At 39.4% G+C, this 15,116-nt stretch overlaps 1 protein-coding gene across 1 annotated transcript in view; it reads right to left on the reverse strand.

Moving 5' to 3' along the window:
• LOC134728814 (uncharacterized) overlaps window positions 1–15,116 on the reverse strand; it is a 182,537-nt gene that overhangs the window by 37,368 nt on the left and 130,053 nt on the right. Inside the window, exon 6 of the mRNA XM_063595886.1 lies at window positions 4,326–4,391. The gene's annotated coding sequence lies outside the window, so the exon portion shown is untranslated. The remainder of the gene's footprint in view (window positions 1–4,325; window positions 4,392–15,116) is intronic.

The following is a 15,116-nucleotide window of genomic DNA, read 5'->3' on the forward strand; positions in this document are numbered from 1 at the left end:
AAAGGTCATAAAGGAAGAGTTTGGCAGGATATAAGCACTCTTTCACACAGCCATTCTCCCTGCAAGGAGCAGGATGAACTGAAGACATACAAAAGAAGGCTCAACAATGTGTCAAAGGACCTTCAAGATTTGATTTCTGCCTTCCTATAGAGTCTCATCCAGCCCTATATCCCTCTTCACACTTTATGCTCCAGCAGTACCTAAACAGCATGGAATACAGAAACATGCCCTGCTCCCTCATACCACTCTGCTAATCTCCCCTCTGTTTCATTTAGAATGTTCTCTCTCTACCACTCATCTCCTACCAATTTCCATTCAAATACAATCTTCTCTATAAAGTATTTCCTAATTGTCCCAAGCCAGTTTAGTTGCTCTGTTTCCTATATAAAAGGTATACTTAGTTTTATAGCTCCATCATAGTCATGCAAAAATCATTGCTTTCTCCCACATAAATTATAATATACTTGATACTATGCCCGGAACAATTTTTGGCACACGTCAAAAGGGTACTACATGAATGAATGAATGAACGAACGAATGAACAAACAAAACAGAGTGGTCATATGAACAAGCAAGAAAAAGGTAAGAAATGCTTGGAAAGGATAATCGTAGATTTAAAAAAAGGAAAGTAAAAATATGAAAGAATTACAGAAATTTGACAGAGTTTTGTGGTAACTAAATGTAGATGAAAGAGAATTCCAAGCTTCTGAGTTCCCTGCCAAAAGCCACTGCTCTTCTTCATCATTTTTATATTACCAGCTCATAAGCACTTAACATAAACTCATGATTTAAATGAAGCAAAGAAGGACCCATCAGAGGGAGAGGCAGAAGATCCTACAGAAAGCAGACATTAAGATTCCTATTTTAACTGATTTGTGTACAAAAATTTTCTGAAAAATGTTGATAGAATCTTGAAGTATAATTTGTTTAATTAATATACTTTCCATATATAATAATTACATTCTAATGTCAGAGATCTAAGAAAAACTTACCATGTTAATTATTAACTAAAAAGACATAAGAATCATTTTTCTCATTTGCCCTTTTTTAAAATCAGAGTTTAACAAGTTAGCAAATTATTACCAAGTCCATGAGAATCTTATAGCTGAGTTTTCAGAAATGTGAAATTAGAGAATGCAAAATGGAGTAAAGACAAAGAAACAACAATAAAACTTGTTTTTCATGTTCAAGGCACCTGAGGTTTTATTTCTGGGTTATTTTCTCTTTAATAATAGAGACGTGTTAGATACACATAAGTTAATGATTAAAATAAGACTTATTGGGATGTTATAATTGTTGTAGCACACACTGTAGAGTACTTCACTGGCTATTTTGGGACACCTGAATTACTAGAATATAATTGCTCACCAGGCCCTACCTGCAGCCAGCAAGGGCTGGCCCACCATCACTCTGTTTGATCACTGTATAACCAGAACAAATTAACTGTTTCAATTTTAATGAAACCTATAGACATGCCCACAAGCCACACTAGGAGGGTTCATGTGAAAAGTTATGGGAGACCTCTAATCAAGGGTAGTAAGCTCTTGCATAAAATGGAAAAGAAAAGTAAGCAATGGAGACACAGGATGAAGTTATACATCTATATTTGGCATTTGGTGGAACTCTGCCTGCATGCATCACACATGCCACAAATATTTGCTGTTTGATTTACCAATTTTCTTAGGACTAATGTCAGGAAAATGCTAAAATGAATTTCTACTTTCATTTTCATTTTCTACTGCCTGTCATCATCTTATAAATCCACTGCTGTCTAAGCCAATGCTATCAGTTGGCCATAAGACAGCCTGCAGCCCCACCCCCAGGAACACAAAAGCTCCTGCGGGGCTGGAAAAGCTTGTAAGTAAATGATTCCACCTTCCTGGAGGCCTGGGCCTGACCCACACAGTCAATCTCTAGACATTGGCCTGCCTGCTTACAGCAGCTCCACACAGCACTAATCCAGGGGCTTAAGTGAATTTGCAGGGCTCCTAAAGATGCCTACCTCACTCCTAGGAGGAGATCTGACCCTGGACTTTCACTCTTCTCAGCAGGAGGCTCCCTTTTGCTATTAAAAAGGTAATCCTTTCCTGGAAGTAACAGTAGACATGGCTAGAAAGCACTACCCCAAGAGGAAATAAAGGGTTTCCCAAATAAGCAACTCTAAAGAACAGATCATTTAAGTGCTACCTTGAGACCAGTATCCTAATAATTTATCAACACCCAAATCTGAACACTCAAAAGATAACTTGTAATAATGTTGAGCTAAGGATGCATAAAGAAGGAAGAAGACGCGATTAGGGCAGATCTATTTCAGGATAGCATTTAGAGATTAAAGCCAGAGAAGAGAATGTTAAATTTAATAAGTGCAAAGCGATGCAGCTGGAAAGAAAGAATAGCCTGGCTAAGTATGATTTAAACGGTATTGAATTAGCTGGAAAGATATCTTGATATACTGATAGAGGCGGCATGTAAATTGGCAGTTCAACCTGCGATGCCAACAGAGACAGCAGTACCGGCTCACACAAAGGGCTATATTTTATAAAAACCCCATCTGCTACTAATTTTAAAGGAAAACTCTTATCTCATTTATGAGGTTGTTTAGCCTGGACTAAACTGAAGGCAAGAGCTCCCTGAGGACAAATGCCAGCGTAATACCTGCCCACCTCTGGTCACTGCACTTTGCTTTGTCAAATTAAATTTGGCCATGGCCTTTATAGTCCTTGCCATTCGCTAATTCAACAAATATTAAGCAGCAGGCACCATGCTAGATGCTTTAGGGGTATCTAGAGGAGGAATTCACTTCAGGCATGCCTTGAATATATTACAGGCTCGGTTCCACACAAACTTTTTGGTTTGCCAGTGCATATAAAGTTATGTTTACACTATACTATACTCTATTAATTGTGCAATAGCATTATATCTAAAAATGAACACACCTTAATTTAGAAATCCTTTATTGCTAAAACAATGTTGATACAGGAACACAGTGTGAGCATGTGCTGTTGGAAAAATGATGCTGATAGACTTGCTGGATGCAGGGTTGCCACAAACCTTCAATTTGTAAAAAAACATAGTATCTGCAAAGCTCAATAAAACCAAGTGAAATAAAATGAGGTATGCCTATACCCCTATAGTGCTATTGGCTGAATTGTGTACCCCAAAAAGATGCTGCAATCCAAATCTCTCATACATATGAATGTGACATTTTTAGAAATAGAGTCCTTGCAGATGACCTAGTTAAGATAAGGTCATTAGGGTGAGCCCTAATCCAATATGACTGGTGTCCTTACAAAAAGGAAACCTGGACATAGACACAGACACACATGTAGGGAAGACAGTGTAAAGACACAGGGAGAATGCCATCTATAAGTCAAGGAATGCCCGAGGCTGCCAGAAGGTAGAAGAAAGGCCTGCGACAGATTCTCCCTCACGGCCTAGAAGGAAGCAACCCTGCTGACACCTGGACTTTGGACTTCTAGAATCCAGAACTGTGAAGCAATAAATTTCTATTGTGTAAACCAGCCAGTTTGTGGTGCTTTGTTAAGGCAGTCAGATGAGACTAATACAGACTGGGTCACAAAAGAAGCAAGTCCAACAACAAAATTGCCATGGTCATCAGAACCCCTAATGTGGGTCTATCTACGGAAGCTTTGGCTCAGTTAATGGGTCCAGATTTGGTCACTGGACGATATAGATCACTGTCATCCACGTCAGTTCTATAAAGGGCATCAAAGAAAAAGACAGCTCATATCCTAAGGAGAGACTAACCCAATGGGGACTGTTTAATCCCCTAAGAAGATGATTAGAAAGAAACAGAAGCAATAAAGGTTAATGGAAAATTAATCTCAAGTGACCTGTTTGGGCAAATCAAAGTTGTGAGACATGTACTTATTTCTAAAGAAAATGCAAAGGAAATTTAGAAGGATAACTTTAGATAAAGGGACAGAGATAAGACTTTAATTAGAAGTCTTCAATATTCATGTATTTACATAAGTGTTGAAAAGATAAAGGCTTCATGATAAGGTGATAAAGATGAACAATGGTAGTACCTTTATGAAAACTCTATAGAAGTTGGAAAGAGATTTCAAGTGACCAGTCCTATTTCCTTGCTGGCTGTTTACAGAGGCCCTGTCACAGGTACTTTGTAAATGCTCCCAAAATGCATGTTAGTTCACTGAGATCTTCTGCCACAGGCCCTCTGAACCCCAGATATAACTAAGACACACATTAGAGAATGATGCCAGAGGTATAATTAAACTACATCCCTTCCCATATGGTGACAACCAACCTGCTTGTTATTTGTGGTGCACATACCATCCCTTTACCTGAGCATGGTGAGCTCTCTCTCCTCCACATATTATAAATACGACATCATGCTGGCAGCAAAGGACCTGTAAAATAAAGGCCATCTTGTTAGAAAAAACTTCAAACATCAATTTCAGAGCTGACTGAACATATATATGTAAGCAGATGCAAGGTTTCGCCTGCAAAGTTCGAGCTGAACATAGCCCTTTCCATTTCTGGCCACTGCAATTGAATGCCCTTGGAGAAGGTCTCCGCATGGTGCTAACTTGGTAACAATCAATAAATGTGAAGGTCTCATCATAAACAAAGCCTCCGAACTGTCAATCTTTCAAAGAGTATTTCTGCTTTAAAAGTAGTCTTTGTTGCTAAAGTAGCTACACTAAAGCCAGTGCTAGGGCCAGGGCCTCCCAAATCTAAGAAAGCCTAAATAAATAAAGCTGTGTGTTAATTAATGGCAGTACAATCTAAAATGTCATTCAAAAGCAGTTTTAGGGGTTGACTGGTATCAGACGTACTGTTTTTAAGTGTGAGAAATTCTTGCAAGTTTCCAAATTGAAATAAGAGTTACACACTTATAAGCTTTCTCTCAGGAAATTTGTTGTTCTGCAAACTATAAAGTGCACCTAGATATTTTCATAGGATAAATCCCAACTTTATTTTCTAGAAAGTATTTTAAAGCCTTGTTACTCAGAGTGTGGTCCACAGGCAGCAAAATCAGCCTCACCAGTGAGCTTGAAGTGCTGAATCTGAGAACCCACCTGAGACCTACTGCAACAGAATCTGCATTTTAACAAGATCCTCAGATAATCCCTTTGCACATTAAAGTCTGAGTAGCATGGTTTAAAAGTGCCTTATACATCAGGCCTGTGAGTGCTAGAATCATAAGAAATAGGTTGCCCCAAACTTCAAGACCATCCTCTGGTATCTAAAACTTAATGGAATCACAATTCCTCTATTATAATTGCATGAATCTGGAAACAAATATTCTACTAAACTCTCCAGAAACACCTTACATCTGGCTAAATCTCTTTTCTTTCCAGAACATGTAGACTAATTGTAAACAGATAACTAAAAGCATAGCCAAATTTAGAAGTATTTTACACTCTAAAGACCAGCATCTGTAGACATCGAAGATAGACATTTGTTCCATAACTAGGTGCTCAGTAATAACTAATACTGTGTAAAGAGTCCCAAAGTGGAAGGATAAAAATTACCACATGGCATGATAGATCTAACAGGCAAAGGTCAGCACAAGAAGCCAGGGGCAGGGGAAGGTACTGGCACACACTTAGAAAGTACCTGACCCAGGTGGGAAACACTGGGAAGGCTTCCTGAGCTGAGTATTGAAAAAGGATGAAGAAAGATCTTTCAAGAAGCAGTCCGCCTACAGGTATAGTGAATGAGGGCAGGTCACTAGACCAGCAAGGAGTCAACTACCTTATTTCAAAAAAATATCCAAATGTGATTTTATCGAGTTTTTTCAGCTTCTTTAATATTTGTATGCATGAGCTATAAATGTGACAGCCCTTAGGAACACGTCTCTTCCCTTTCAACTATCCTACAAGACAAGGAGGAATGGCAAACATCAAACACAAGATGCACTACTCAGAAGTCAGCTGCAAACTGCAAGGGGGCAGGAATAGCAGAACTGTACCTCCACATTTGCTGTTTGATCACACAGAGTGTCAATGAAACTGCAACCAGCAATACGGGGACCATAAAGAGAATCACATTAAAGTTAATACAAAAGTCAGGAAAATGTCTTCAGCAAGGGACACTGGCTATTTTGCAGATGCCCTGCTGGGAGTAATTGAAGGCTCTCAGTGTGACCAAAGTATGCACTCCCCTCTCTGAGCCCTTCTCTTCTTCCTGAATTTAAACAGTTCTTATCCCATCTCCTTCCCCCTCACTTATTCTTGCGATTTCTCTGACTCATTTTCCTTCTCCCTCACTACCTCCAAGTGCCCTCCTATCTCTAATTCAACTCCCTTCTTTTCCCTTTCGATCTGTCCATTTTTTCACCCCTTCCTTTTGTGAGAAGAAGGAGCTAAGGGAGAGAAGGAAGGACAACCAAACATCTTTTTTCCCTTTTTTCTTTGCTCCTTTCCCTTTTCTTCACTAACTTCCCCACATTTTTATTTCCCTCTTCTATCCCCTCTTTTCTTTCCTGGAATCAAATCCCTGTTATCAGTACATAACCTGTCTTCCCAAGCATAGAGCTTAGAAATGATAGGAAAATTGCTCGACTCCTAGACTGTTCCGTTGTAATTCTTGGGAGTTCTCGGATTCTCCTAACCCACTGCCAGGTCAATGATTGAGAGAGGAAAGAAAAACTTTCAAAACCTAGCATTTTCTTAGCATTTCCTAAAATGTAGAACAATTCTGGAGTATTTGGCTGCTGTACTGAAAGGGGACATAGATGTAAAACATACTAGACCAAAGGTTTCATTCTACCCCTGGTTCTCCCTAAGTGTATTTCCTCCAACCCACCATGAAACCAACTCTTCTGTTACTCTTATTCCTCTTTCTGTATATCCCCCAAACCCTCCTGGAATGACTGAAACACGCTTTATTACCAGTAAGAGCCAGATAAATGACAAGGCAGGAATTAACAGAGTGCTTCTTTACAATGACACGGAGTAGCACACAAAGAGCCTCATTTAATGCCCCATCAGGAAGCCTTACAAGTTACAGCTTAATAAATATATGAAGATTATCGTAATATAGAAAACATCTGGTACCACTTCCCACATGAAATGCACTTATGGAGAACTCTACAGAGTAGGCTGTGATATGGCAATCTTGCATATAGCCTTTGAACTGCAGAAAAGCAATTTGGCTTCCTTTAGGTATTTCACTCTTTGTTTTCAACATATGAACTATGAACGAAACTTTGTAGGCAAATCTGATTTCCCAATCTTTTTATTCCAGCCCCTAGATACCATATATGCCCCTGAAATAGAGTACATATTCCCAAAATATTTGCTGAATGAATGAGTTAACTAGTCAAACAATCACTGGCCAATCAACATAAGCCTTAAGACACAACTGAATTAAGTATTTGAAGGAAAATAGGGCTGGGAGTGGTGGCTCATGCCTGTAATCCCAGCACTTTGGGAGGCTGAGGCAGGTAGATCACTTGAGGTCAGGAGTTCAAGACCAACCTAGCCAAAATGATGAAACCCCACTTCCACTAAAAATACAAAAATTAGCTGGCATGCCTGTAATCCCAGCTATTCAGGAGGCTGAGGCAGGAGAATTGCTTGAGCCCAGGAAGTGGAGGTTGCAGTGAGCCAAGATCGCGACACTGCACTCCAGCCTGGGCAACAGAGTGAGAGTCCATCTCAAACAACAAAACAACAACAACAAAACACCAGTATTTGAAGGAAAATATCACACAATAATGCATTTTGAAAATTTCCCCTAGATTTTTGGTATTGACATCTGATATGATCTGGCTCTGTGTCCCCACCCAAATCTCGTCCAAATTGTAATCCCCACATGTTGAGGGAGGGAAGTGACTGGATTAAGGGGGTGGTTTCCCCCATACTCTTCTCGTGATAGTAAGATCTCATGAGATCTGATGGTTTTATAAGGCAGTTTTCCCTGCTCTTGCATGCTCTCTCTCTCGCCTCATGCCATGTAATATATGTCTGCTTCCCCTTCCACCATGATTCTAAGTTTCCTAAGGCTTCCCCAGCCATGCAGAACTGTCAGTCAATTAAACCTCCTTTGTTTATAAATTAGCCAGTCTCAGTTAGTATCTTTATAGCAGTGTGAGAACGGACTAACACATCATCTAATCGTAAGGTCAATATAGGGTCTTGGATGTAACTCAACTCTCAGAACTAGAATGAAAAGAGGTGCTGCTTTGGGCAGAGACACTGAGCAGTCAGATGTGTCAACATTCTAACAGCAAATGAATAAATGGAAAACTCTAGAAAGCAAACAAAAGTTCTCAAAAACTACAGCAGCCTAGAATAAATTAGTCAATCCCTCTATTTGTTCCCATGATACTCTCTATACATACCCCATTATTACTGAAGGTCTCATTACACCATTACATTTCTTCAAAGGTTTCTGAGTCACCCTGGGAAGTGAGGACCTGATCACAGCCCACTACGATTTCCGAGGCAAGCCAAAAAGAAACCTCTAGAATAGATCTGCTCTACAGATCAGGAAAGGGACTGGAATCCTATTTTGTGGAAGGGGAAGAGGAGACATGACAAGTTGAGCTGTGTCTGGATAGAGCTCAAGGATCCCTATCTCTCTGGATTCACCTCTGAATTCAGGGACTAGGCTAGCAGTTCCCCAAGAGAGAGATAGCAAGTCACTCCATTTCAATCAACCAAGAGTTTAGTGGAAAAGCCAGTAGTGGAAATTTGTTGTATCTTGCTCTAAATGTCTTAATAATTTAAAAAATATGTTTTATTAAATATCATCAATAGTGTTCCAGATATTGGAATCTACTTTGTATTCAAAAACTATGAGAGGTGCTTTTTACCATTCATACCATTGACATCATTGGACTGAGATCATCACCCCTTCAGAAAAGAACTCTTTAGAAACCTACCCAATCTATCATAGAGAGAGCGAGCTTCCTGTTAACCTTCAACTCCATTGCCCCCTCAGACTTGAGCCAGTTTTAACAAACGCCCTGCACTTACATCTGAAAAGGAGTTGACCCTTTGAAGAAAAAAAATGTAGACACTTCTAGGATATATGTATTTTAGTGTAACTCTAACCCAAAGTAAAGTATTTTGTAAAAACTTTAGTTAAGTACTTACTAAAGTAAATTTACTAAAGTAAAGTAAAGCCTTGGTAAATTTCTCCTACTTTATTACCGTTAGATAATATTCCCTTTAACCAATACTATTTCTCCACAACTATCCACTTTTTCATCACCTAGCATAAAAATAAACAAGTTTAACCATTTCTTCAGGTCTTTATGTCCATACGAAGGCTTCTTTGTCATGTACAATTTATATGAAATAAATTTGTATGCTTTTCTCTTTTTAATGTCTTCTTTAAGAGGGGCATCAGCCACGAACTTAGGATGAATGAGGAAAAGATATTTTCTCCTTCTACACCATTTTAAAGCAATCCCTAGATATTGCTCATATTATATCTGCATATTGTGAGACCTAGATTTGTTACCATTCAACAAACAGGGGTTCTAATAATAAGGAATGAGAGAAAAGGTAAAATGTTCTAACCTTTTCCTCTTAAGTTCACTTTGAGATCTCCAATATAAATTTCCTAATTATATAAAAACCACCTCTCTATGATTTCAGTGCTATAAGTCTGATTTCATCCTTATTTCCAGAAAGAAAAAAATAGTTGCATTTGCCATCTGAATTCACTACCTACAGTTCTACAGCTATGTTTTTGTACTGGGGCATTGAAGGACAGCAAAAAGTAGGGACGAAAAGTCTCTTACCTCCCAAAGCCATCTGAGTGCCCTCTCACCCTGCAAATCACATGCCATACCTTTTCTACATCAATTCTTTGTTTAGTTTCACCAGTACATCAGCATCTTCAATTTCTTCTATTCCCATCTCAATAAGCAATGGCTTACAGAAAAGATAAACCTATTTTTTTTTAAAAAAAAAGCAGGTTTTTAAAAACCTGCTTCCTTCCATAAAATTTGTTTGCATGTGTGTATATATATATATACATGTTCGATTCTCATATGATTTCCAAATTAGAACTCAAGTTCAAATGATCAAATCATGCTTACAAAACAAGATCTATAAAATTAAAACAGATTGATGGAGGACCCCTTACCACCACTTCTACCATATCCCTGACACATACGACTCACCCAGAGGATCCACTTTTCAGTCCCTAGGTGCAGCCAAGCCCTCCACTAAACAAAGCTCTTCCTGACAGGGACTGGGTGAATGCCTCTATAAGAGATCACCACATATTTTCATAGTTTACAAGGATAAAGCAATTACAGCTTCAGTCATTCATGAATAAAGCCTCTTTAACATTTTAATGAGAACATTAACTCAGCTTCACTTGGTTTGGCCTCTCTAGAAAGTCTGTTAGCCTAAGAGAAAGTTTCTTTAAAAACCAGTAATGAAATTGAGGCCTCTCTGTGCCCCACAGGGCATAACTGGGCTACAAACACTGGCTGGACTATTTCTCTCCTGAAGTAGCCTATATTTTTTGATAAGACTACAGTTTGGTAAATGAAAGAAGGCATCTGAAGAAATACCTTTCTCTCTGCAGTATTTGTGTGCTTGTGTGTGCTCACTCATTTTATATCTGACTTGTCTCCTAATTTGCTTTTTATGTTATACACAGCTTTGAGTACAATGTGTGACTCAAAAAATGTTAAATCATACTTTTCTGCAATTTTCCCTTAATCATTTTCTACTGCCTCTGCTCTCTTGCCGCGTGACTGATTCCCACCAAGGCTACCAAACTGCCATTCGCCTGGAGACCCATTAAATTCAGCAGAAAACCAGCAGAGCTTCAGAAGTCAAAGGTGAACAAGAAATAATTCCCAGACTCAGTGACTTAACATGAATTTCTGCCTCTTCTCTGGACCAAACCAGGAGCAGAGTGAATGAAAGAGTTTGTCACCTTAAGAGTAAAGCTAAAAAGAACGAATGTCCAAGACACACATGCATTTAACTCTTCAAACGTCTGCTGAGTATGTATTATGCAGCAGGAATTGTTCTAGGTACTGGGAGTACAAGCCAGGAACAAGACAAGACTCTCACTCCCACAGAGCTAAAGTTCTAATGGGAAAGACAGGTGATAAACCAAAAAGAGAATGTCAGAGTGCAATAGGTGCTATGAAGAAAATGCAACAGGGTGATGAGAGGCTAGAAAAATAAGGTGAAAATTTAAAGCCAAACAGAGCAAAAGGCTACAGCAAAATCCTCAAGGTCATAAAAAGACATGGAATAACCTTAAAAGCACATTGCTAAGTGAAAGAAGTCAGTCTGAAAAGGCCGCATACTATACCATTCCAACTACATGACATTGAGGGAAAACTCAAACTATGGAGACAGTGAAAATATCCGTGGCTGCCAGGGGTTGTGGGGGAGGGAACGGAGGGAGGAATAGGCAAAGGGCAGAAGATTTTAAGGCCAGTGAAACTATTCTGTATGATACTACGAGTGGATACATGTCATTATACGTTTATCCAAACCCATAGAATATACAACACCAGAAACAAACCCTAATGCAAATGATGAACTTTGGATGACAATGATGTGTCATCACAGGTTCACGGATTATAACAAATGGAGCAGTCTGGTGGGGGATGCTGATAATACAGGAAGCTATGCATGTGGGTTGTGGGGAGCTACATGGGAAATCTCTGTACATTCCACTGAATTTTACTGCCAACCTAAAACTGCCCCTCAAAATAAAGTCTTTAAAATCCTTAAAGTATAAAAGAATGTGGTGAGCTGAAGAACCGAAAGGCCCAGCTTGGCTAAAGCACAGTGAACAAGGTAACCAGCAGAGTGGCTAGAGTAAGCCTGGCAGGTCACGTTTAGAAGCCTGAATTTCATTCTAAAAGCACCAAGAAGCCACTGAATAGTTTCAAGCAGGGCTTCTCATTATGTGTTCTACATTTTTGAAAGGTCACTCTGGCTGCTGTATGGAAAATGGATCACAGAGAGGCAATCAACAGAGGCTGATGATGGTGGTCTAGTCTACAGTAGTAGCAACAGAGCAGTAGAAGTAGATGGATTTAAAGAGGAGCTGACAGGACTGGTGATGGACAGATTGGATGTAGGGGATAAAGGAGAAAGAGGAATCAAAGATGATTTCTGAATGAGAGGACAGACCATGCACTGAGATGGGGAAAACCCTAGCTACAAAGACCACACAAAGTGCCATGTGCCACGGTACAGATCTCTGGAAGCAGTGGGAATGTTCAGTCCTCCAAGGGAAATCAAGTTCAGCTTGCTTGATCTCTCCCTTAGCATGAATAGCAAATGTGTGTGTGTACACATATATACACACATATATGCATATATACATGGATATATGTAAACATATATGTTTTAATACTGTTTCTGAAATTCAAAGCAAGTTTTAAATCATGTCAGCAATCTTTCGAAGAACAGAGAGGCAGGGTTGTTATTGTTGTTCCAATTAACATGCAAGGAAGCTGATGGCAAATGAGGTGAAAGGTCTTCTGCAGGTCACACAGCAAGCAGTCAGCAGCGCTGAAAGGAGGGGCCCAGCTTCCTTTCAGGAGTCCCTGCCGTACATCACACCCTCTGCCTATCATCTGGAGCATGTGGGGCACCCTGCAAGCACTGTGAGAGAACATTCTCGGATGAGGTAAGGGTGGAGGTGCTGCTCCCTCACCCATGCCATTTTCTTTTTGCTCATCCCATCACAGGTGCTATTTTAATAACCCATAAAATGTGGCTGATAAAACCAAAAGATCGTTAACACCAAAGCAAACTTTACAGAGAGCAAATCAAATATTAAGGTATATTGTGGCATAGATTTTTAGACAGACATTTAAATTATGAACCACAAGGCGTCTACTGCACAAGCTCTCCAAATCCTTCTGAGGGCTGCACAGGTGGAGATTCCTCATGAATGGAAGAAACACTCATGCCCAGGAATCACAGGCCTATCAGTAGCCTCATCTGGAATTCTTCATCTAGTCTTTAGGTTTCTCAAAGAACATCAAAAGCACTGCACACATCTTAGGAAAAAGAGACAAAAACACTAGAACCAAAGAGTTCACAGGTCTGGTCTTTGTAACATTATTTAAAGGAATACAATTTATCTAGATGAAATTACCACTAAAATAATTCAGATCATATTTAAAGACACATGCTAGAGGCAAGACTGGGAAACCTGGACACATTGTTTAGTCTGTATACTACCTGTACAAGTTTTAAAAATACACTTTCATTTTTCATCTACCAGGCTCTCCCTCAGAGCTGTGAGGACTCCCACCTCAAATTTAGAAGTCTGAAAGAGAAACAGTGAAGGGGTGTCCGCCTCTATGTTTGTCTCTGTGAGTCATACATTTTCTGTTCCTACTAAACGTGGGTTGGTTGTTTTCTAGTTGATTTGCAGACTTCCTCTCTGCTGCTTTTCTCTAATATTTTTCCAAAGGACCCCTACCTTGCAAGCACAGTCCCACTAAGGAACAACAGGCAATTATGCACTATCACAGTGATCACAGTTACTGGGGCCTGAAATACCTGGACTGAGAACACCCACAGAAAGGGGTTCAGGGAAAAGAAGTTTGAGATAGCTGGTCCGTTACACCCTGACCTCCAGTCTACAGATTTAGAAAATCATTTGTCAGGGCTAAAATCATGGTGGTCATATGTGTTGCCTTCTTATGAAGATGGAGTCATTTCCATTTATTACCGGTTGTCTTGCCAATACTTTCACAAAGATACACGGTAATATGCTCTCAGCACACACAAAGTAGAGTTGAAACTTTCCCTGCTATTAAACACTCAAGTGGGTCACCCTCTGAAACTGCCCACCGAGTCTCCCACCAAGACCCTTCAACAAGGCCTTATCTCCCTGTCCAATCTGCCCTACAAAACCCTTTTTACTTCTGGACACATCACTTTCCCATTTTCTCATATCATTAAAATTTTCTTTCCTTTCTGGGAGTGTAGTCAATGAGATTGGCAGAGAATACAGGAAAGGCAGATGGCAAGCATGAAGGCAAACTGGGAGTAATTTGGAGGGGCCTGGGTTCAGAGAGCCTGCTCCCAGGAAAAGCCCGAGTCAGTCAGCCATGGAGATGGACTGCCAATGGGAGGCAGGGAGAGCAAAGAGCACATGAGTGAGAGTGGCCAAAAGGAAGCAATGGGTCAGGAACAAGCAAAGATTCAAGATGAGGGCTTTTGGTGCCACTATGAGACATCGTACAGGTGGCTCTGAGGCTGGAAGCAGGAGGCTGTAGAGTGCCAATGCCACCTAAACTGGAAAGGGCAAGAAACTGAACCCTCAAAAATAGGACAAATACTGACAATTTTCTCCCTTCATACTCAAAACAACCTCTCTCTAGAGCGCTCTTTCTCTACTTTCCTTCAAATCTTGAGCCCAATGTTTGACACTTGATACCTTGAGGTGCCAATTATCATAGTGATGATTCTATAAAGTACACAATTTCACACTATAACTTTCTTTGCAAAGCATTTTTTTACATGTATGGTATCTTTTAGTTCTCACAATGTTGTGACATAAGCATTATTAAATGCACACATCCTGACTCAAAGAGATTTAGAATCATGCACAATGCTACACAAGTGAAAGAATCTGTATCCAAATCCAGGTCTTCTGACTTGCGATCCTGTGCTTTCTAGAATATACTATTAGTCTATTTCTTGTTATTTTTATTTATTTTTAGGTTTCATTTTATTTTAAATTGACAAACAATAATTACATATTTATGTTAGTCTGACTTGTCCTCTAATTCTCTATTCTCTACATTTCACTAATTTAGACTTCACTAATTCAGAATTGGTGAGGCAATAAAACATCATTTGATACCCTATTTACTTGGAAATCTGGGAGGTGCTATACAAATGTGCATACAATATATCCAGGAGGCTGAATGGGGAAGCTACCATCCTGAAAGTGGAGAAAAAAAGAAAGCTTGCCTTCTTTTAGTCACCAGGGCCAACATCAGCAATTTAATATCAATATGAAATTTTTAAAATGGATTTGCTAACTATAAATGACTTAATTTTGAATTCATGTCTAGTTAATATTCTATAAAACTCAAAAAAATTCCCCAAATATAAAAAATATGACCTTAAACTAATGGTACTTAGTCTACAGGCTAATTT

This window comes from Pan paniscus, chromosome 14 (assembly GCF_029289425.2).
Source record: "Pan paniscus chromosome 14, NHGRI_mPanPan1-v2.0_pri, whole genome shotgun sequence".
Lineage (NCBI taxonomy): Eukaryota > Metazoa > Chordata > Mammalia > Primates > Hominidae > Pan > Pan paniscus.